Here is a 25520-nt window from a genome sequence, read left to right as displayed (position 1 = left end):
GTATGGTTTTAGCTGTGGCTATGAAGTTCTGCTTGAGCCCTGTGGTGTTGCTGCCTGGTGTGGAAAGGTTGATTAAGCAGCTTTGTGGAAGCAGGGTTAGAACAATTGTTGCCTTGACAGGCTCCAGTTTCTGAGGTACACCATTCCTATCCTCACGCTTGTGTAAAAAATGGCTGCCTCGCCTGTAGCAGCTGGGTGGTGAGGCCTGAGCCTGTCCTACCAGCATACAATAGGTCACAGTGGCAACATCTAAATAGATAAGCTTGTACTGTTTCAACAGGCACAAGGGCAAAAACCACACAGGCAGTGTGCGCTGAGGGATAGGGGTCACCCCCGCCTCAGGCGACCTCCCCCGACAGCCCCCGCCCGGGGCCCCGAGTTCCCGCCACTCAGGCGGAGGGCGTGTGGTTGGCTGCCTGTCCGGCCCGTCGCTCTGCCATTGGCCGCTCCAGCCGCCCTGGTTGCTGGGCGGATTGGGGTTGCCAGGCGACCGGCGCACTTGGGGGCTGCGGGCGCAGCGCGGCCGCCGCTTCCGGGAAGCGAGCCCGGGCCGCGGGGTGTGCGGGCGCGGGTCGCTGGATCTGTGGTGAAGCTAATTTAAAAAACAACCAGACAAACTGCCCCCGCTTGTGTGTGCCTCAGAGAGACGGCGAGGGGCGGTACAGCCGCTTGGTAGCGTTTGCCTCACCCCGAGGGACGCACTTAAGTGTACTTTGTGGCCTGTGGTGTATGTGCCTCCTGGATGAGGCCTTGGGGTTCCCCGAGGCAGTGCTGCCTGCTTGCAAAGCATATCTTTGGGGTCTTTTTTCTAATTAATATTCTGAAATATTTGGCTTTTTTAAAATTAGGTACTTTGGATACTGAAGAGGAAGTATCCTTATACGTTATGTTATAAAGGAGTTCAGGAGAACACTCAATATTTTTTACCCCTAAGACTCCTCACTTAAGGAGAAAGCGTTTTATGATTAATACGCTCACTGGCTACTCCACTCTGGGTTCTTGAAGGTTTTATTTCTCTACCTATGACCAAGCTACTTTAGAACTGGTGCCTACATGAGAGTTCAATAAAATGACACAACTGTACTACAGAGCAATGCTACTGAGTATTTATTTTGCAGTGCAGTGAGTCATTATAAATGAAGGTCTCCCCACAGTGCTCGGTGTGGCTGTTTCTCAGGAAATGGTGACAGTGGTGGGGCTCGGTGTGAGCCAGTGGTAGGGCTGGAGCCGTGCTCCAGGGTACACCACAGCGCTGCAGTCAGGCTCGTTACCTGTATTTTTCTAAATCTCTCATGCAAATTGATCTACTGTGCCATGACTGCTGGCTTAGATGGTCTTTTAAGTGTGCCACTCACTGTTATCAAACTGGGACCTATTTCTAAAGGGGTGGTTTGGAATAAGGAAGCTTGTGCTTCGCACTGTGGGATAATTTAGGTTGGAAGAGGTCTCTGGAGCTCATCTGGTCCAGCATGACCAGCTTCAGAGTTGGACCACACTGCTCAGGTGGTGTGTGTTGGCCCAGGTGGGCAGTGAAGCACCACACAGCTGTTTGCTCGCTTCCACTCACCCCTGGTGGGAAGGGGGAAGAGAGTGGGAAGAATAAAAGCAAACAAACTTCGAGGGCAGTGTCAAAATTAAAAAAAAAAAAAAAAAATTGTTACGTGGGAAGAATAGAAGAAAACAAACCAAGTGACGCGTATCTAGTTAGTCACCTGTCTGGCTGTCCCCTCCCAGCCTATTGCACACCCCCCAATCTATTCGCTGGGGGGGACAGAGTGAGAAAAAGGAGGCCTCAATACTTTGCAAATGCTGTTCAGCAAAGGCTACAACATTACTGTGTAATTAGTACCATTTTGGTCAAAATCCAAACCACAGCACCATATGAGCTGTTACGAAGAAAACTAACTCTACCCTAGGCAGGCCCAGTACATCAGGGCTTTGTCCAAATGAGTCTTGAAAATCTTCAGAGGTGATGGTTCCTCTCTGGGCAGGTGGTGCCAGTGCCTGTCTGCTCCCACTGTGAAACTGGAACTTGCTCGGCTGCAACCTGGGATTGTTTCTTCTTGTCCTTTTACTGACTGTCCTGTGGAAGAGTGCGAGTCATGTCTTCTCTATAACCATGCTTTGTAGGCTGTTGAGGACAGCAGTAAGATCCACCTCTTACAAGCTTTCTCTTCTCCAGGGTGAATAAAACCTGTTTCTTCAATCACTTTGTACACTTCACGTGTCCACTTTGGTGGGCTGTCAGAGGCCCCCTCTGTTGAAAGGGCCATTTTGGGGGCTGCCTGCTGGACTTACTCCACTAGTCAGTGTTTCATGTGTGTGGGGGCTCAAAACTAGGTGGAGTATTCCACGTATGGCCTCACAGCTGCTAAGTAGGGGAAAACAATCACTCTGTTTTCTTTGACCTTGCTCTGCTCTTGCTGATCCACACGCTGTTGACTCGTGTTAAAACACCTGTCCAGATGGGACCCTCACATTCTTTCCAGTAATGCTGCTGCATAGTCTGTCTCCAGCCTGTACTGTTCTATGGGGATAGTCTGTCCACGGGGCAGGACTCTGCAGTTGTGTGCTTATTTTATCAAGTTCTGCTACTTTAAAGCAATAAAGTAAAGCAGCAGTGCCGAACGAGAGCCTCCAATCTTGATATTGGATATTATAACTTCCTTACTCTCCCGTAGCAGATGCATCCAGAATATCTGAGTTAGCTTTAAAGTTTTGTGCCTCTTAAAAATGAGGGAGAGATGTTCCTTTCTCAAGTGTCTTTCAGATTACTTTGCAAACTGCAATAAGCTACAATGCAAAATCTGAAATATCTGGTTGTTTGAGTTCAGTATAATGTGCTAGTCACTGTTATCTGCTGTGGTGAGTGGAAAGGAAGGTACATCAGCCTGGCACAGATAATGATTTCCTCATATCAGTTTTGCTGAGGTACTTGGAATAACCACCCTAGTTTCAAAAGACTGTAAAATCTTACAATTTGCAGGTTTACATTCTGAATTTTTATCTATTCCCAGGGTCTGCCAGCTATATTGAAGTGATATTGTATTATATATGGGGAAATAGAAAGCTATCATCTCAAAATAGACCATAATATTGCACCTTATTAAAAAATACAAGTGGATTTTCTGCCAGCAACCATGACTTATGATAATGACTGTTATCAATATGCAATTACTTCTGTTACCCTAGAACATATTGACATTCATTTATTTAAAGATAATGTAACACATTTGTATTCATTGAGGTAATCTATGGATATGATTAAATGTGAATGCCCATCTTATACCGAATAGTAAAATGAAAAAAAAAAAAAATTGTAATCAGACCTTCTGCACTGCTAAAAATAGGCTGTATTAAATTCTGAAAATTGCATTTGAGCTTATTTGAAACACAGTGGCAAACAACCATAAAGAAGCAAAAGCATAACTTAGGTGATTACTAATGCAAGCATTCATTTTTTCTAATGATATTGAGGAAACCTGGCAATAAGGAAAAAAAACTTCAAATAAAATTGTAGTCCAGTGTCTGTGGAATGGACTATAGAGTTTGTAATCAACGTGGAACAGAAGTCCATTTAAATGGTGAATCTTAGTGGAGGTAGAAGCCTATTTGAATAGGCTGTGTAGATCTGTTTTGAAGATCCAGAGGCTGGATGTGGCAATAAGCAGGCATTTAAACGTTTGGTTTAATCCGTGTAGGTTTTGAATCACATCTTTATTCCACAAATGCTTCTGTTCTGCAGAGAACCCAGGGTTTTCAGGCTTCTAACTAAAATATAGGTATTTATATATAGCACATGTGCTGCGTAGGAATGGATCTCCAGTGCCGGGTTGTTATGATACTAAACACTTTGAGGTCCGCTTCTTCAAAGAAGACATTAAGCAAAGCACTCTTGATATTCTGAGCTTGCAAGTACTTACGTTGGCAACATTAGAGAGAGTGAAGCTCAGCGTGTTTGGTTGTCCAGTTATATGGTATAAAATGCTGTATGTGTTTCTACAACTAACTACTTTTCTGTCTGCTATTTTCTGAAATACCTTGGTTTTAATGAACATTGAAAGGAAAAAAAAAAAAAGAAAACCAAATCAAAACCCCAAGCCCCCTCCCTCCCTTCCTCCCTCCCCCTGTCTATGGTGTTGGCTTCTTGCTTGAAGATTAGGGATATCCCAGTGAACTGTGGAATACTTAATGGAACAATGGGATAGTTTGGAACCTTTAAAGATCATCTAGTCCAATGCCCCTGCCATGGGCAGGGGTGTCTTTCACTAGATTAGGTTGCTTAGAGCCCTCTCAAGCCTGACCTTGAACACTTCCAGTGATGGGGCATCTACAACATCTTTGGGCAACCCGTTCCAGTGTCTCACCACCCTCATTGTATGTGTGTGGTTAAAAAAAAAAAACCAACAACAAAAAAACCCCAAAAAAACCAAAAAAACCCACACAAACAAAAAAACCACCAACCAAAAAACCAAAAATGAAACCACAAAACAAAGCCCCACACCCAAAACCACCCCAAAACCCCTTACTTATATCAGTCTAAATTCGATATAATCCAGTCTAAAACTATTGCCCCTTGTCCTGTCACTACAGACCTTGGGGGAAAATGTCCTTCCCCATCTTTCTTATAAGCTCCCCTTGTTTACTGAAAGGTCTCAGTAAGGTCTCCCTGGAGACATCTCCTGGCTGAACATCCCCAACTCTCTGCCTTTCTTGGTAGGAGAGGTGTTTCAGCCCTCTAATAATTTTCTTCTTCTTCTTGGCCTGCTCCCACGGATCCATGTCCGTCTTGTGCTGGGGACCCCAGAGCTGGACACAGTACTCCAGGTGGGATCTCAGGAAAGTGGAGTAGAGCAGGAGACCTATCTCCCTCAACCTGCTGGCCACACTTCTCTTCATGCAGCCCAGGATAAGATTGGCTTTCTGGGCTGTAAGTGTGCGCTGCTGGCCTATGTCCCGGGTTTGGTGGGTTTTTTTGTGTCCACCGGTTTCTCCCTGTCCTTCTCAGCAGAGCTGCTCTCAGTCCAATCGTCCCTCAGGCTGTATCAATACTGGGGGTAGCTCTGGGCCAAATTGCTGATAAAGTGCAGTTTTCTTTCCAAGTAACAAAGCTGCATTTTTTATCAGGTGTTGCTGAAAGTTTAGGCGCACTGTGAGAATGTATTTCTTGAATGTACGTATATAATATAGGTGTATAATTGTGAATTGTGCTTTGCATAAGGATGTGCTGCCTTAGTAGCAATTTGTAGCTCAATATGGTTAAAGGAGACCGTCATCGTTCCTTGGCTGATTCTGGCAGTAGCTGCAAAACAAACCAGTGGTTTCAGAAGCCCGTTTCCAGAACGTTATTCTCCAAAGCAAAGAAAAACGAAGTTATGTTTCTCAGAAACCCATCTTTATAACCTGAGCTTACTGGAAGGCAGCAAAAAATACTCAGGGGCGCAGTAATTCCAAACGCTTCTCAATCAATTTAAGCTTTTTAAGTAAAGTTAACTACCTATTGCTTTGATCGGGACCTCGTTGCAGTATTACTAGTACTGCAAGTTGTTTCTTTTCCAGTTTACCTAAATATTAGTTTACCTCTAGCCTCCTAATGCAGTTTGTATAGTCCCTGTAAACTCTTCTCAGCTGGGGGGTGGAATTGGCAAGCAGTGTATCGAGCTTGGACCTTAGAAGTCTTCTGTTTGATTTGAGACAAATGGTTTGTTCATCTATTGCTGCAGGAACGGCTGTTCCTCTTATGAATAATTCCTTTTGAAGTTGCAATCCTTTATCTGCACTGAGAGCTCCTGCTGGAGCTTGCAAACGCTTAGGAAGCTGTTTCATCCATCGTATTTTGTATGTACTTCTGCGTAAGTCGGAATGTGCTCTGCTCTGTGACCTGACCCTAATCTAAAGCAAACTGGGTCTGTATTGGGGAAAGCTGATGCAGATGTTTTCAGTCCCCTGGAGTGGCATTCACGGTTTCTTAATATCATCAGACTTGTGGTGGCCCACCACGCCACTCCCTGTAGTTCAACCTTTCTAACCTACATCCCTGTGTGGTAGGGAACCGTGATCTTTCCAACAGACAATAGTTTAGAAGTTACCGAATACTATTGAGTTAATTTACTTCACAGACCCTAACTCCATGAAAAAAATACCAAAAAAAACCCAAACGAAAAACTTAATAGGAATTTGATGGGCATACAGGTAGAGGTAGTAAAGTGATATGACTCTGGAGACTATACCAGATAGACCTTTAGAGCTTCTGATCCCTCAGTCCTTTGGACAAACCCAAGTTGCACAAGATTTTTATGTGGAGCTTTGTCCACTGCTGTCTCCCAAGTGCTTGCTCTGGCCCTTCGGGGGATTTTCAACATGCAGGCATCTGGGAGGCCAACACAGTAGCGTGCAAGCAATCCAGGTTTTTCTAGACGTCAGTCAAACGTCAAAGCCAAGGTCAGCAGTCGGTCTTGAGACTTAACTCAGGCTCTCATTTTAGCGTTAGCCCTGAGCTGACTGGCAGCTTCTTCTAAACCTCGTTCATGATGCATCTTCTGGTTTTTTTTTTTTTTTTTTTTTTTCCTCTCTGGAGTCTTTTAAGTCTAAACTTTGGTCTAATCCTTCTGTGCACCGGGTAGTGCCGCTGAAATGGCGTAATGTAAAGCTAATTAACCTCTAACGTGGGGCAAGTCCAGCAGCAGGTTTGATTTCCCCGGGGGGGAACTGCAGGTGCCCCAGTGCGCTTCCAAGGGGGCACTCTATTTCTGGGCGATTAGATTGTTCGCTCTGCAGCAATGCTTGCTGTAATGCAAGTCGGGTAGAAAATGGTACAGCTTAAATTAATACCTGTCTTCTGTAATTTCATAATTATGTAATTAAATATTGTTGTAGGTGGTCCAAATCATACTCTTGGGAGGAGGAGGGGGAGAATTAAATTGAACTTTCCTTCCATATTGCAGAAATGGAGGCTTTTAAAATAAACATAGTAACAATGTCTCCTGCCAGAAACTCGTACGAAAGGCTCAAATGCTGTAATTTATTTTAAAGTGGCCAGATCTCTACATATAATTTTTCATCAATTATTGCATAAAACCTTCTGGATTTTGAAGAATTGTGGTAGGTTTGACAAGCACTTGACTGACATCATGTTGATTAAATATCATTTCCTCTGACAACCCCAGTGAGACCTCCTACTCACGGTAAATGCATGAGCTAATTGAATCCTTTTTTAAAAATGCTTTTGCATTTCAAACTACAGAAGTTGACACCAGACCCCCTTCTCCCACGCAGCTCAAATATATGCCTTTCTGATGGCTCCTTTTGGCATGCCACTTGGGTAGCATCAGTGCTTTTGGTAAATGCATCGGGACATTTCTACTGTGTTCTGAATGAGAAATATGGAAATAGAGGTTTGAATCTTGTTTGGGTTGGTTTTTTTGGGTTTTTTTTTTTTTTTGGTGGTTGGGTTTTTTTTTGTTTTTGTGGGGAAACTCTTGAGTTCAAGCACGGACATCAATTTACAGTTCTGTGGGTGATCAAAAACCTAGGATAGGTCAATTTTATAAAGACAGAATATCACAAGATTGGATTGATTTAGCAGTGATCTTTTGTCCTAATTTCACTGAAATAAAATTAGATTAGAGTTGGTTGGGGGGGTGAATAGGGCTGTGCATACGCTTTTATTGATTGAAAACTTTTTCTTGTTCTATAAAAACATCTTTATATAAAAACTGTATATGAAGGCATGATAGGAACAAGTCTTTAATTCATATGAAAGTATGATTATTTTCATCCGGAAATATACTAACTTCTAAATAAAAGAAGCCAATATATTGTTTATTTGAGCACGTATTACTGATGCATCCCAGATTACTTGGCAGAAGTGATCTGGTTGCATCCTTGGGATATTGACGAAAGCAGCAAGTAACGTAAGGTTGAGGGAGGCGTTCCCTTTGGACATTTTCCCCGGTGATGGGTGCGTGTAATGATTTCTGCTTTCCGGTTCTATTTTCTACTTCTGAGAGTGTACCAGCTTAAGCATCTTGTATTTTGAAGGCATCTGTCTTCGTCAAAAGCTCATTCAGTATCATTGCAGGCACCTTCTGTAAGTCTCTAAATATCTGATATCAGATACAACTAAATGTTATTTCTGATGCCTCAATATCTTTTAGCCCTTATGGATATAGCTGGAGTAGAACCAAATTATCACTGAATTTCACTGAATTTTTAGAGTTGGAAGGGACCATAAAGATCATCTAGTCCAACTCCCCTGCCGAAGCAGGATTGCCCAGAGCATGTCAGAGCACATCACTCAGGACTGCATCCAGGCGGGTCTTGAAAACCTCCAGAGAAGGGGACTCCACACCCTCCCTGGGCAGCCTGTTCCAGGGCTCTGTCACCCTCACCGTCAAGAAGTTTCTTCTTATATTTGAGTGGAACCTCCTATGTTCCAGCTTGTGCCCGTTGCCCCTCGTCCTCTCACTGGCAACCACTGAAAAGAGTCTGGCTCCCTCCTCCTTCAACCCACCCTTTAGAAATGTTTTACCACGGGCTATATTGATGCAGTCTAGTCCCATAAATACAACAGGTGCTATAATTATTTATGTGATAGTTGAAAAAAATAAATAGATTAAGTTGTATATCAGCCATTCCACTGTTTATTTCCCTGGCTCCAATGTCATCCTGTTTTGCTGGTTTTGGATGCAGGTGTCTGCTCCGGTGGGTGCCTGGTAGGCGGGATTGTAAAGCTCTGCAGGTCAGTTCTGATGATCTGGTCAGCAAGCCATCACCTTATTGTTGTTTTGAAAGCGTTCAGTGGCTGCAGCAGCTTCCAAATACCTTCCTTGACTAGTTTTGGAATAAAGTAGTTAGTCTTGTCACATAAACATAGCTCTGCATTTCAGAGAAAAAGGGCAACAAAGGATTTTTGACTGTTTCTCCCTTTTACATTATGAAGTTACCATGTAATAGTGTCAATGTTTTAGAAATTCATCGTAGAACATTCCTTCTTGTTATCTTCAATTCTGCTGGCTGTACACTTGTCTCAGTACATTTTGAGAAATTTATTTAGGTTTTACCCCCAAGCTTTGCCTCTTTGACATTCCTTTTTATTGTGTGTAACTTGAGAGTCTCAGTTCATATTAATTGCTATGATCTTGTTTTTCTATTTGTTTTATGTTCATATGGTTTCCTTTGGAAACTGAGATGAACTTCTCAAATTTGCATTACCCCCTACCTGATGTGTCTGCACTCCCTCCCTCCCCCCCCAAATCAGCAAAATGAAATTTCCACATTATACTTGTGTTTTGCCTCACTATTTGAACTATCTCTTTCAGTTTTTCAGTAGCATCATGAACAAGACTTTCCCATTAAAACATGTTTCATTATGGTCTGTTTTAACTTACTGCTTTGAACGTTTCAATAGACGTGGTCTGTAGTTTACATGTCATGTGTCTTATACATACAATATTAAAACTAATTATTAAAAAAAAGTTAAATACAAGACATTTGAGAAACTAGGTATAATGAAGAGGCATATCTTGTTTTATGATCGTGACTGAGTTTTTTTACTTTGGAAGGAAACATTTGTAAAAACAGGATGCATTTGTCGTTTGGACATGCTACATAAGAATAAGTCTTTAGAATAAAAAACCTAACCCAACCCTCCCCAACTAGTGGATTTTGGAGTAGACTATTTTTCTAGAACAGCTTAATTTACTATTACTTACTTTCAAAAGGATATTCCCTGCTGTACAAATCTTGGAAGTAGGCCAAAATATCAGATGAGTACTAATAAAAAATAAAACAGATAACATTGAACTGCTGAATCCAGACAGCTAAGGTTGCTTCTCTGCATTAATTCAATTTTTCTTGACATTTTGAATTTTTTGCAGACGTCAGTTAACTGTCAAATGTGATATTTGGTGGACAACATTTAGCATTATTTAGTGCAAAGCAATGCATATGTAGTGTTATTTTGTGGTGTGATAAATCAGGCTGACTTGCCTTTCCCATCCCCTTCTTCCTGGGGATGTAACAAATTAGTATATTGTACGTTCTGAAAGTGAGTACGTGTCTTAATGGAACAGGAGGGCATCAAAAGTCCAGTGTTTGGTGGGGGACATTGTTTGCAGCTTGTCCTTTTGGTAATACAGATTAGATTCATTGTTAGTACAAATGTTGAAACATTAGATGCTGATGGTTGAACTCGCTTTTGCTTCTAGTGTATGAAGCTTTCCATGTTTTAGGATGACTGAGATGCTTGAGGTGCTGAACGTTGGCAGTGTTCTTTAAAATGCAGCAGGAGGGATGTGGCTCTGCCTGGATGTTACGCTGGGTTCAGGGTGGGTGAACTGCCCTGGTGGTCTCTGTATGGCCTCTAGAGCATTTCTTAAGGGCACCCCTCTGTATTAAAGAAGATAATGTGATTTAAGGGAAGGCTCTTAGTTCTAGTTACACTGCTATGTAGCTCTACTGTAGCATAGATTAAGAAAAGTTGTTGAACTACTGTAATGCCTTCCAGTATACAAGATGCATCCAAGAAGGAAAAGTAGGACCTGTGTGGCATACACTGTGGTCTCATACAGTGTATGTGCCAGTGCCTGCTTTGTATTTGTGCTTTGAACAGAAATAGGCTCTGCCATTACTTAAATAATACATTACAGCGTATTAACAGAACATTTAACGAAGGTACATCTTTCTGTTCCAGCTGTGATGATTATAAGTTAATTTTATCTCCAGCCACACTTACGTGTTTATTGTCTGAACATTAATTGTTATCTGGGGAATAACTAATTGTTGGAAGAGAGCTGAGTGTGATTTTTTTTCTTTTTTTTTTTTTTTCCCCTCTGTTGGCATGGGCATGATACTGAAACAATTGAGATACTTGCCAAACAGTTTTATGTCAGAACATATATAAAAAAAAAAGTAATAGAAACTTTAAAAAAAAAAAAAAGAAGAAATTAATTGTGAGTCTACACCAATTTCTAGTTTTTCCAGTGTCTCCCCCCAAGAGGAACAGGCATAAACTACTTTACCAACCTTCAAAGAGAAATGTAAATATAAGTGCTGTTCACTGTTAACAAGGAAGTGAGAAAATTCACACATTTAAATATGTTGTTTAGAGCCTGAATGAGTAATTCATAATAGCAGACAATTTGCAATGTGTAAGGAGTTGAGTCATTTTCATCCCTTTCTACTCGCAGATAATCTGTGAGCAGGGTTCTGAGAGTTCAGTGAGTGATGAGTAGCTTTCAGTTCATGTTGGGTAATGAATGTGTGTGTCTGTGTGCTGGTCTCCATAATCTGGAACTCTTCCCAAGCCTTCATCTGTTGTGTCCAGAGAAGTTAGTCTTTAATAATGTAGCAAGAGCTGACCGAGCTGTGTGGCAACCACAATAAGCTCCACCAAGACACTGTTGCTGATGAAGATAACTCGCATCCACTGCCATCAGGTCTGTGTCTCTTCCCTTTTCAAGGAGGACTTCAAGAATCCTGTTCAAAGGGTCCAGCTAACTGTGTCCGTGCTGCACTAAATTCACTACATAAAGTAGTTCTAACCGCGAGCTAAACTTCACAGAAGGCATGTCAAAATACCAGAGTACCTTGGTGGTCTCCAATTAAAAAATGGATTTTTCTAGTGTTTATAAATTCTGATACCTTTTTTCCTAAATATTATTCAGCTCTTCTTTAAAGTTGCTGATATGTCTGCATTAATCTGCTAATATTTAGAAAACGTTGGCCGTATTTTTCCTTAAGACATGCCTAGCTCCAGTGTTCAATTTTTTTTTTAGAGCAGATTGCTTCTGGAAAGAACTTCCTACTAAGACAGTAGATGGAAACTGTTTACAGGAGAGGGTAAATCTGTGGTTTATTTTGATGTTTTGGTTTTTTTCACATTTTCCTAGCATTTGTCTACAAAAGTTGGCTCACCTACTTGCAAGTACAATCTGGGATAATAATTAAATAACTCGAACTGAAAATTATATTTTACACCCTAGTGTAAATTTCAAGATTATTTCCAACTCAGAATTTACAGAATCACAGAATCTTCTTGGTTGGAAGGGACCTTTGAGATCATTGAGTCCAACCACAAAAAAAAAAAAAAAAAAAAAAGTTCAGTACAGTAAGTTCATGCAGGCAAAAGTTGGTAATCACAATGAGAGATTAATGGTCACGTTTTCTGATAAGGAAAACCAAATAGATGTCAGTGTCGTCCTTCTGTGATGATGTTGGCTTATGGCTTCTCTTCAGCCAAGAACTCCACGCCTTCCAGTAAATAACGTGAATCTCAGCAGATCCTTGGTGTAGCTGGTCAACGTGTTAGCTGTCCTGGTACTTCAAATAGAAAGAATAGGGATGCCAAGGGTGGTATGTGGAGGCATTAGGGTGGAGTAGAGAAAATGGCAGGTGTGTTAGGTCTTGCTAACTCTTACGGAGATGATGGACCACACTGCTTTTGTTTAAACAGAAGCAGTTGCAGAGCGTGTTAAATCTTTTTTTCCCTGGCTTCTCTCCAAGGAGTTGAAGAAATATATTGGGTTGGTCTTCTCTGGAAGCAAGACCAAAAGTTGAAAACCAAATGTGGCCTGAATGTATGAAGGACTTCCTATAACGTGTGTGTGATGGTTTAAAAAAAACCCAAAACCACACAAAAAAAAATCCACCTCCCACCAAAAAAAATAATAAAAAAAAAAAATGCCATGGCATGTGTTTTGGCTCCATTTATCATGCCACAAGTGTCTTGATAATGCTTTTCCCCAAAATAAAGGGTTCAATTTGAAAACTTCAGAACACTTGTTCTGTCGTTCTCAAAAACCAGAAATGCAAATTCTGAGCTGACGTCAGGCTTGCAAAGGTGATCTGCCTAAATTATAAGTGAACTAACGGGGCTTGAATCCTGGAAGGAGGAGGATGTATCTGTCTGTCTGGGGGAGTGTGTCTGGGGGGAGCGGGTGGGAAGAAACACTCATTCTTGATGCAGACTGGGCTTCATATAGGTATCTCCTCACTTCCAGCCCAAGTAACAGCATGTAGTAACATTTGTAGATAGGAGTAGTCAGCTATGCCAGTACTTCTAGGGGAACAACTAAAACTGATTTCCTGACTAAAAAGGCCACGGAAGTGAAACTACAGCCTCAGCTCTGGAGAACAAGTAATGTTTAGACTTGAGCATTAGAACCAAAGTCATCCCTTCTATACATGTCTAAAAGCCAATATACACCTGTACTTTATAAAACTAGAAGTTTCTGAGATCACTTGCTAGTGAAGTCATAACGTGGCTGTCAAGGAGATAGAGGGGAAGGGCTTCACTGTTGCTCTCAGACTATAATGATTTGTTACGCTGATCTGACTCAAAATACGCTGTTTCAGACCACTTCCATGAAACAATCTCCTTCGTACCCTGACAGCTCCGGACATCTCTGTGTTCCCCTATAGGCAAGCACTGGAGGAACACGTCTTCAATTATCAAGTGATGGAGTTTTTAATTTTTTTAATCTGATAATCTGTTTGTCACCTAACTGTGTACCAAGGAATATACAGTTTGAGTGGCTCTAATAGTTATGGCAGGATCGAGGTCTCAAAGCTGAAAAGCTTCACGGTAGGCAGTCTGCCATTTTCCATTGACTTGAAAGAAAGTTTTCAGATCAGCCCACTGAAACACTTAAATTTCTGGAATTTCAGATGGTTTATTTTTGAGGTATTTTGACATTTTCAGATTGACATTACTAATTGTACTGTGTGAGAGCTTTCTTGAGAAGGGATATGCAGCGTTTCGTTCAGCATTTGTTGCAAAAGATTTTGGGATATTTTTAGAGGAGAAGATTATCAGTAAGTCCTAGGAAATGTTGAAGAAGGCTTGAAAATAAAGAATACATGTAGCAGATGTAGTTTTAAATAAGAAATCAAGTTGTCTCACTGTTAAAATTGTGTGTCATTTTTATTAAACTATTTTTGAATGTGATAGTAACTATTATCTATGGATCAGATATTTTCTGTTATAGTCAGGAATTTTGATTGTAATTAAACTTAAGAAGGTCTATGAAGATGGGTTTAAGACTTTAGTTTTGTAGTCAGGGGTCTTGTCCTCATTGTGGAAAGGAGAGACTTGTTAACTAAATGAATTTTAAGACAATGACGACTGACATTGCTAGTATAATTACTGTATGTTGCTACTTATTTCTGTTGATGAAAGACTGCAGAAGACAAATTATCTGCAACTTCATGAAACTAGCAACAAGAATGGATAAAATCAGTGTTCCAGTCTGTTTCAATTTTCTTCAGGATAGGTCGTTCTTTCCAATTCATTTTCACCTTTACATTTATTAATTTTCCCTCTCTGTCTTTCCCTCCAAACTAAAACCTGGTTCATGGATTAAAATTACTCAAAAGTTTCCTATTGATGTTGAACAGATCAGAGCTATTGTTTTGTCTTCCTGTGTAGCTTATCTCCCATATGATCATCCTTTCAGCCTGGTGGACCTTCCTGCTTTAAACTTTCTTATCACTTCTTGGTTTTTTCCTTTCTTTGATTTTCTATTCTTTTTGGCTCTCATCACTGTTAAATAGGGGTTTGGCTTGAAATTACTTACCTGTGAAGATTCCATGAAAGTGAAGATTTCCTGGAAATACAGAACTATCACTTCTCTTGACTTTCTCTAGGCAGCTGCTGTCTTAAGTTTTGGGTTGTTTTTTTTCCTCACCACTTCCCTTTTATGTCATAAAGAAAGACTTGCTCTTTTGGTCTGCCTGCTTTCATTCTTACCTTCATGTCCTTGCTCCTTACATGTGTTCTTCTGCTTCAGAGTAGCCATTCGCTCCCCCTACATTCCCATCCATTCTTTGTCACGTGCCTGGTCTAGTGTGTAATACATGAAGTTTGCCTATCAGTCTTAATTTCTGGTGCCTCCTCATCTTTGAATGCAGTACCTTGTGTTATTTAATTTGCGTGTGGCAATGGTGATGCAGTAGTTGGCTCAGCAACAGCTGGGACCAGCGAAGATTGTCATGCCTCAACTACAGCTTCTGTGTTTGCACTATACGCACTTGCATTTAAAAATAGTTTCTTCTTAAAAAGTGAGTACATTTAAGTTAAGATGGTGGCGAATAAGGGAAAGCATGGGGAGAGCTGTCAATGAAGTTGGAGGATTGGCTAATGAATTGGCTTGCAAACGTGCCGAGGGCACTCTCCCCTGGTATGAGTTGCAATACATGGCGGGGAGGACTCAGTGGAAATATTAACGAGCGAGTCAGTGAAGATTTGCTCCATAGAGTTGTAAGCAATTTTCTAACATTGGCTTTGGATAATCAGTAACAGCTATTGTGCATTGGAGCCTGTGTGTAGCACTGATTTTTTTTTTTTTTTTTTAACAGGAGAGGTAGCGAAGGATTGTAGAAGAAAACACTTTGATCGTGATCAAAGCAATAAATCAGGAAGGTGGTGTTTACAAATGTGTTTTGAATGTCGAATGTGAAGCAAGGCAGTGTTTTTTCTAGACCGTGTTGAGTGTACTGCAATAGTATAAATGTATCGGGATGAGAATAGTAGCTGTGAAAACTCGTTGCATGGATGGAGATAGGAGAGCCCAACCTGAAAGATAAGGAGAGTAGTGACCAAAGCCCACCCAGGTATTGGATGGGAGGGAGAGAATTGGCAGCGACGTGCAAGTGATGAGTTTGGGTGACAGGGAGCAGAGTACTGCCTTGCATGACTAGGAAAAGAGTTAAACTTGAGTGGGAAGGTCAGGATTTCCATTTTTGCCTTGAGCTGTAGCTGAAATATCAACAGCCATAAGGAGATGTCAGAATAGAAAGATGAGAGATGAATCATTCACTCAGAAATGATGGTTGAGTTTGTATTTCCAGAGAAGCCCAGCCAGAGGCACAGACTGAGGGCGATGAGAATAAGAACAGGTGGAAAGTCCTGTAGTGTTCCTGGAATCCCGATTCCCTCTTTTGGAGGTGAAATCTGGATAGCTGCCTGATACTGAATAGGGAGGATTAAAAAGCCAAACAATTAAATTTATTATGCTAATTTATCTGGTTCTCTTATAGAGTCCGCTTCCTTAAATTACTTTTACCTTTCTGGTTTCTGCTAGTATATTCCAGTGTTGAGGCCTGTTGAAGAATTATTTTAAAACATGCTCTGTCAGCGTGCATCTATCTTACTTTTAAAGCTTTGAGACATTTTCTTGTTCCATATATCGCCATTATCAAGAAGTCAAACTGAATGTATTTACGGTGCTGGACTTGTTAGAGCCAATTGCTGTAACAAAATTCAGGTATTCTGTTACTGTAGTTGTGCATTCATTGTCTGGTTTTCTCCTCTTCGCTTTAAGACGAGCAGCCACATTTGCACTGAAAGACTTATTGGAAATTGGTATCTTGACACTGATGGAACGATAGTCATACAAAGCAGTAGATAAAGTGCTGATTGATGGTTTTCAGTTCATGTTTAAGAACAATGTTAAATGAGATAAGGGAATTTTAATTAAATAAACAGCTAGGAACTTTACTAAAGATACTAGTTATTTCAATATAATAAAGTTTTTCTGCTGCTTTGAAGAAAGCAGCAGAAACTCCTAAGTGAAAGGATGCTACGATAGCTTCCCAGTCCCCTCACGTAGGGAAACATTGGGTTCGGTCCTACAGGTTGCTTATGGTCTCATGTCAGTAACTGCCAGTAATTAACTGGAATCAGAAATACGCTTCTGTTCCTTGGCAAATTGTTTGCCTTTGTTAAATAAAAGATAAAACTTTCCACTTCTTCTGTTGCTGTGTCTTAGTTGACCGTCACGTTGATGGTAGTGGCATTGGCGTTCTCCTCCTGAAATGTTTGAAGGAATAGGCTATAATACGGAATGGGACTTAGGAGCGTCTCACTCCTCATGTATCATTTTAGTGTTGGGTACATGTATATCCCTATCCGTACTGGTTTCTTAATTGTTCTATACTCTGTTTCTTATCTGTCATCCACTCCTGCAAAGACTCGTTCGAAAGCCTCTGTGTGCTGAGAAACGTGAATTTAATCTGCAGATTTTGAATGTCTTAACAGATCTTGTAGCCATCCTCCATTGACTTCTCAGCTCCCAAGTCAAACCCTGGCAGGAGGGCAGGCATACCGGGGTGTTCCTTAACACCCAGGGCACGAAAAAAATAGGGTATTTTCTGTATTTGCTCATCTTCATTTAGATTTGCTCTTTCACATGCAGATGGACTAACAGTTGGATCCTTCTGTGCTTAAAAATGGATTTCGCAAAAGAAAAAGGGAAACAAAGATACTGCAGCTTTTCAGCTGTGTTGATAAAATTTTTTTGCGGATGTTCTCACTGGCTTGAGGCTTTCTACGTTACAGTTTTGAGGACAGGAAGGTTTTTAAGCTCTGATTCGCTTCTGTGTAACTGTCAATATTTGACGAGGTTATATTTTAAGGACACGGTGTTTGCTTTATTGAGGCACGTGTGCGTACGATCACACGCAGTGACTGGGCACAGTGTACACGGGCATAGCATTGCCCAAGTCAGACTCCTAATTCCACCGACGCACTTGGTGTCCCTGTGGTTTGTCTGTGGGACAAGACGGCACACTCAGAATCACTTTCCACCTGCCATCGAGTGCTGTGCTCAAGACAGAAATTGTTTCTGGTCTTGTGTGTGGATACAACAGCTCTTTATTTCTCAGCTCTTCGTGAGCAGTGTGGAGCAGTATGTCATGTAGGACTGGAAATCCTGGCCAACAGAGAGCACGCTCGTAAGGTGAATAAGTGGGAGATTTAAATAAATTCCTGGTGTATTCCTGCTTCAGGCCATGGCCTGTATTGAATTATTTGTGTGGCAGTATTTGTCATCCACTCTAACTGCACAAAAGGGAAATGGACTCTCTTCTTAAAGACTGATGTGATGATCAGCTGGAGAGATATGGTAGTAATGCTAGATCTTGGTTACTGTTAAAGTGAGTTTAAGTTCATGTGATTAGGTATCATTTATTAGCTCTGAGTAAAATTCAGCATTTCTATTTATCATGCTTTCAGGGAACAAAATGACTTATTCTGAGCTTTAAGCAGACTAGCTTGCAACAACATTTAAGATAAGGTTATTGTAATAAGTTTGTCCTTTTGATGCTCTTGTGAAATTACTCTAAAATATCTTCAAAGACATGGTTATACTCTAAGTACCTTCAGATTTGAAGAGCAGAAGTCTCCATTTAGGGAAATTGACTGTAATTTTTTATGAACTGTGTCTGTCTGCTTAGTCTCTTCAGTCTAGATATATTCATCAGCAGCCTCTTCAATGTATAAAATATTTATGTACTGCAGAGAACTCCAGTCGAGCTCACATGTTTTCTCCAGGGAAACAATATTAAAACAGTCTGTTATATGTTAAAAGCCTTTTCGTGGTGTCTGTTTGAAATAGCTCAATTGATGACTTGTTGCCATTAGGCAATATGTCAAAATATTAGCTCAAAACTATTTTGCTAATAGCTACCCTAGAAAGTGATAATTTTTCCTGTGGAATGGATAGATGAAAGTAGAAGTGAATAGACTGCTGATTATCTTATTGAAAAAAATAATCTATATATACCTCTGCCTTTAAACTTCTAAAATCATAATCTAATTAAAAAGAAACAAGTCTGTACAACGTAACAACCAGTAACACCTCATTACTTTTTAAAAGGTAAATGGAACAATTATATTTATATAATGGATAAAAAAATATAAATGTTTACCTAAACTACTTGAGTTCAATGCGTAATGGAAGCCTAGATGGTACTACTTACTATCATTTTAATGAATTGTGAGGAATTGTAAATTAAATCAGAACCTTATTTCAGAAAAATATATGCTGCTGTTATATATATGCTAACCTGCTAATATATATGTGCATGTAGAATTTGGGATAGAAATAAACCCTGAGGAAGTATTGTGGGGTTAAATCAAATGGGAAGGAGTAGTTAGAAGTTGAAGATTAAGTGGCAACAAGGTACATGTTAAATAAGTGAGTGTACTTATTAGAGAACGCTGTGCCCACTTAATTATTCGGTTAGTCCAACAAATTAGATTAACACTGATGAATTGGGCAGTAAATACCTGCTTTCTGGTAGGACAGCTGTGTGGAGCACATTGGCAAGCTGGAAGTGTTGTGGTCCCCTGGTGCTGCAGTGCCAGCGCTGAGAAAATTGCCAGTTAGTGCCTGATGCAGGGATGTTGCTTATCAGCCTTTGCTGCTCAGCCTTTGGATTCCTTCTCCTTCAGGTGCTCTTTAGTATCCATGTGTAAGTGGTAGTATAGTCAGTAAAGTCAGTAGTATATGAAATTCAAACAAAAGACTCCTAAAATCCCTTTAAATTTTTCTTTAAATTCTCAGAGCTATTGGACACCTTAATTCACAAGAGTCTCGATTATAATCTTTATCTGATTTGACACTTTGATGCAGAAGACCCCCAAACCCCTTAATGATTATACAATCAAAGATGCTTTCAAAATGCATAAGAAATTCACAATAATGAGAAATGGTAATGAGCAGCAACAGATGTCTTTTCTTTGGAGCAATTATGGAACAGTAATTATAGATAGAAATAGAACCTCCCAGCAGCGGGAAGTTTTTCAGAAGTGAAGCAAGAGGATACAAGCAAGAATACCTTCAAACACCAAAGAATGAAATAAATGAAAAGCAGTTATTTGCGAGAAGTGAGAAAACTGTATGTGGAAACATAGTATTGTTTATGCAATGGCTGGTCACTTGTTACCAGATAGGCTGTTTCTTAGCTGCTTTTCGGCAGCAGGGTGATAACAAGTGATGCTGGAGAGGTAATAATTGTTATGTAATTCTAAGAAAAACTAAAAAAAGAAAAAAAAAAAAAAACAAAACAAACCCCAAACAACCCGAAACAACTTCTGTGCAAAAAGTGGCTCTATTTATTATGCTTCCAAAGAAGAATAAGACACATGGCTTCTGTTTTAATTATCCCTGTTTCTTCTATTCTTCATCTGTGGGTTTTAGTGTGGTATGAAATTTTAAGTTCATCTTCTAATTCTCTCTCAAATTTCTGAAATCCCCATAACTAATGCAGTGTTTATTAAGTTTCTTCATATTCTTTTTCCCTTTAGAGCTATGATAAATTAATATGAATTCACATGAAAGAAAAGGGTGCTATAAATAAGTACAGACTTGCAGAGATTTCCCCACTCTCCTGTTTTTGCTTGGCTAATACGCTTCCATGGTTTACTGATGCAGTAGTGCTAAAGTACCATGCAAGGGAAAATGTGAAATTTGGGAAAATTAAATGTAACACTTCTTTCTAATATAGCACAGCTGAGAGACTTGGGCAAACTCTGCAGTGTTCAATATGAAAGCTAGCAAGATCTGGTGATTTAATATGAAAGTAATGAACAGCAGATAAAAATAGCGATTTGATATTGTAGTGCTACTTAAAACTTTGTCTTGAAAAGCATATAAAATATCTAAATACTTAAAATACTTAATTGCTGAACTAAACTTAAGTGGGCAAGAATTGGTGGGTTTTGGTGAACTAAATACAAATAATGGACTGCGTAACAGCAGTCAGTCCTAAACTGTTTCTTAGGAATGGGTGAGATTTCACTGGAATCTCTCAGTTTCCTCAGTTATCTCAGTTGGATTTACTGGTCCCAGCGCTGGTGTGTTCTACTTCTTGAGTGTTTTCCAACAGAAGAGCTCACACTGCTGGTAGATGTTAATTTATTGAGTGCCACAGCAGATACGTATTCAGTTTTTCCTCTTCTGGTTCAGATGCCATAAGAATGTTGTGAGAGGTAAGAAAATAAATAAAAAAAATCATTTAAACTTTCCGGAGCGTGAATGCTTTGACTATTACATATGTGGAAGACACTCAGCAAGTCCCGTCATATACTTAATTTCCATGCCAAATTACTGTATAGTTTCCCAATGAGTGGGAAAACGTGCATGGCAAACTCTCTTTTTTTTTTTTGTGCTGCAGACACAGTGGATGACACAATTAACACTTGAAATGTAATCCTGACATCCTAAGTGTCACTTGCTCTCAAAAGAATTAAGCATAAGGTTTCAGTCCCATGTATCTTGTGAAGACATATCTAGAGAAGATTTTTAGTTATCTGAAGCAGTCCTGTGCAAGAGGTTACTCTTTTCCGGATATGATTATTTTTATAAATGTCTAAATGAGTAAAATATAGACAGAAAACATGTATTTATGCTAGGAAGCAAATTGTTTTATATTGCAAATTAAGGAATTAGTCATCCAAGTGCTATGATTTGCTAAGAATGATCATACCTTAAGCCTAGCGTTTTATGTTTAGAATCATAGGATGGTTTAGACCAGAGGTGATCTTTAAAGATCAAGCTAGTCCAACGCCCCTTCCAGGGACACCTTCCACTAGACCAAGTTGCTCAAAGACCCATCCAGCCTGGCCTTCAACACTTCCATGGATGGGGCATCCACAGCTTCTCTGAGCAACCTGTTCCAGTGTCTCACCACTCTCTAAATCTATATCTACCCTCTTTCAATGTAAAAGTGTTGCTCTGGGAACCCCAGAGCTGGATACAGTACTCCAGGTGGGGACTTGACAGTGGGAGAGGGGGAGAGAATCACCTCCCTTGATGTACTAAAGTATTTATCGTCTCTAGATACCTTGGTGAACTTTTTTACTTTTTTTTGCATTTCAGTTTAAGCTTGCTTGTTTCTTATTATTGGACAATTAGTAAGGTCTTTTGACTGATTGATTGTTTGGTTTTGTTTTTTTTTAAACTATAGAAACATAAAGATGATTTTATGATCTTTTCTGAGTGTAGGGCCACTATAATTAATAGCTTCAATGCCCTTTCTGCTCTTCTCTTGAACAGGGTGTACAGGTAAAATATTGCTAGTCCTTAAATTGAACTGGAAAGTGTTAAATGATTGTTATTTTTTTAAATGAAGTTTCTGTAAGAAATGCTAATACTTAATGAAATATAGGTTAGGTATTATAAAACCATACCTGGCTAGAGATTGGTACTGTTATTATCTATTTTGACTTGCATTAAGGTCGCTGTTTTAAGATTCATCCAGAAAAAACTCTCCCAAACCAACCTCCCTCTCCCCCTACCACCTTGGTCCCAATATTCATCACCCTGCTCTCCTGTGCTATTATTGCAGAAACTATTCTCAATACTGGCTTGCACTTGCCAATAAAATTCAGCTTTTAAAAATATAATCACAGTGTCACTGTTTAGAGGCAGTGAAGCAATAAAGTGACTGACTCTTAGCAGTTCTTTGAGCTAAAGATCCAAAATTATCAAAATGAAACTAGAGAAAGTAAGGGTTAAGAAGTAGAGGTATGGAACTGTTGTTATTAAAACAAAAATCTGTGGTCAGCCACTTAATTCTTATGAGAACAGAGGTCCATATCCATGCATTGCTTTGCTCCTTGTAGTACATAACCCTTTTAATAGGAATAATTGACTATTTAATACCAGGTTATCTTTTTGTTTTTTTTTTTCCTAAAACAATAATATTTTTTTAAGGTGCTATACAAAGAATTTTTCATTGTTGCCTATGAGTTAAGTTGTCATCTTGAAGATATTCAGCTTTAGACTTCTTATGTCATCTTTGTTTAAAGACATAAGGGTTTGTAAAAATTCAGAAGGCTGTTGAGGGAAACGACTGCACAGGCTACTCGGATACAAAGTTGTTGGCTCTTCCAATAGCACGGGCCTGGTTGTTTTTCCTGCAATTAGCTGTTGAATGATTATTCATAGGAGACAAGTTACTTAACATTGGCAATGTGCTTACTTCTGTCAGGTCTGCCTACAGTGATAAGGCGGTAAAAGCTTTGTGCTTTGTAATCCACCATATGCAATATGAAAGCATCTGTCTCGAGATCCTATTTTTAGATACTGCCATCAAAATTAGAAACCCAGCCCTTTGCTGAATATGTGATGAATGAATGAAGAATAAAACTGAGATGCCAGAGGTGCTGACTCTGAATTTAGTGTTCCCTCAAAGCTCTCGGTGCGCTGCTTGACTGCGATTCCCATCTGAAGGTTAGAAATATGTTTACTTCTCAGATGGGAACTTCTTACCTGTAGTCAAACGTAGCATTCGGAGTGCTTGTATTGTAAGATCAGCAGTTATTGCTGAAGTACAAGGCATTTCATTTATAGCTAGTTTAGCTTTTTCAGCAGAAGTGATAGGGAAGTAATCACTCTTTAATGTGTTGATGACTAAGCCCTCACTTGGAAGCGGTGTCTTGCATTATCTCAGCTTGCAGATCCAACATTTGAACAGGTTTTAAAAGCCTGGAAGCTGCTCTTCACAGACCACCAGGGTGGAAATTGCCACATTGCTGGTCATTACCACATAAGTGGGGGTTTTATTTCTCTGAAAACATCTATTCATCAAGATCTGCTCTGTAAAAAGATGTTCCCAGTCTGCCAGTCAGTCAGATTCCCAATGAAAACTAAGTCTTCTTTTTGAATATCCTGTATCTAACTTGTCCAAGGGACAAAATTTGATCTAATCGCACAAGAAAACTTTTGAACTGTAAAAAATATTATTGGCAATTCAGCAGCATAGTTCTTTAAGACAGGATAAATGTTAATGGTCAATTACTGTATGTGGCACTTCTAAGTCTGATGGAATTCCTCTTGCCCTTTTTTCTAGGAATTCTATGCAGATTTTCCAGATATACTTAATAGTGCATATTTTTTATATTTTATCTGGTTGCTTATACAATAGACTTGTGTATCATAAGTTATAATTAGGTCTGAGGAGTTAAGAAAGGATAGACTGGTACTTGACACAGTTTTCTTCTCTCTTTATATTTCAAATTTAATTTTGACTGTCCTGTCTTTTGTTGTAACCCATTTCAGTGTTACCTTCTTTTATGAGGAAAAGTAGTACAACATCAATAGTGAATTTGCCTCTGAGTCTGAAACAGCAGCAGAATCTGTTTAATAGCTGGAGATAGAGGTGGCTGCAGTCTTAGTGTTCAAGCTCTATCAGGCCTAATGAAAGACTAATTTTTTGCTGAAACAGACAAACTATGTGATGCCATGCAACTAGAAATGACCCTCAGCAGTTAGCAAAAACTATGTCAGAAAACCTAGCCCTGCAATAATTAGTTAATAATTAAGGGTTAGATGACAAAGTGACCAAAGATAAGACTGAATGAAATGGCAGAGCAATAGATATACTCTTAGTTATTTCAAGAACTATATAGGTCACGTAACTTTGTCATACTTATAGCAGGGAAATCATTACAAAAATAATCTGTAAGATGTCTGTCTCTAGGAATAGTTAATAGATGCACTGTTAAACGATGTTTTTAGCACATAAAGCATTATCTATAGGCTTTATAGGAACAATACTTTCATCTATTGCGCCTTACCTAAATAGGTTGTTGCAGGAAGCTCGTAATCAAAGCTCAAGCAATGAGATGTTAGTTTATAAGTGAATGTTTGTGTGCTTCTACATGATTTCTTCATTTAAATTGTTTTTTAATAGTAGAGAATGCATAACACAGCTGCTTAGATTATTGCTGTTTTTACGTCTTTATATCTGATAATCAGTGGCCTGCTGTGAAACTGACCATTAGAAAAGGAGGCGGGGGGGAAAATTAACTACAGCAGCTTGTCAGTTTGAATGCAATGCAAAGCCAGATGTGCAGCGTGGATGTCTGAGCTTTGTGTGATGAAAAATGCTGGATGTACAGCGGTGAAATGCTGTAGAGGGGGACAGAGCGCTCTGGGGCTGAGAAACAGCAAGCAGGTAGCGCTTGGGAGTTGCCAGTGTGCAAAAAGAGGCGAGACAAGAAAAAGTTGAACTGCTCAGTGACTAAAAAGGCAAGAGGAAAAAAAAAATAAAAAAAAAATTGTGAGTGTTTCAATATTTATGCTTAACAAAAGGTCAGAAAAATTTCCACACCAGAATGTATTCTCTCATGAGCTTTCTTGGAGAAAGCTATTTGGATATTTCTCTCGTAATTTTAATATTCAGAGTTGGGGATGTCTTCCCCTTGGTGAATAGTCTATACAGGGAAACGTGATCTGAAACTGTTCATGAATTTAGGTCAAATTCAAACAGGAAATAAAGTTTCCAACGTAGGATTATAAATGAATACTGATGTCTTAAGTAGGCCAAGGCTTAAAGCAATCGTCCAATATATATTTGAGTGAGCAGGAATCAGTCCTTGCACTGCCTTAGTATCTGTAAATTTCTGCTTTTTAGAAGAACTATTGTGCACACCATTTCGTGGGGTTTTCTTGCTTCAAGTCCTGTCTGTTAACTCTCAACTTCATGTGAATATTCATGCAGGAATAGAAACTAAAATGTGGTTAATCTGCTTCCAGTGGAAGTTCAGGCTGTGATGAATGGATAGAGCTTTTTGCTATCCTAAGGACAGGAGAGTGGTTAGTTTGTGGGGTTATTCCTAGGTTCCCTTTGACTGAGTGTATTTTTTAATTATTCTAAGTACATCTGTTCCATTCCTCTCAGTAGTATTTGTTAATCCTTCGTGGAGCTGTGAATCCCATAAATCTGGGGAG

The sequence above is a fragment of the Numenius arquata genome, chromosome 3, assembly GCF_964106895.1.
Source record: "Numenius arquata chromosome 3, bNumArq3.hap1.1, whole genome shotgun sequence".
NCBI classification, from domain to species: domain Eukaryota; kingdom Metazoa; phylum Chordata; class Aves; order Charadriiformes; family Scolopacidae; genus Numenius; species Numenius arquata.
Note: the sequence above shows the minus strand (reverse complement) of the source record.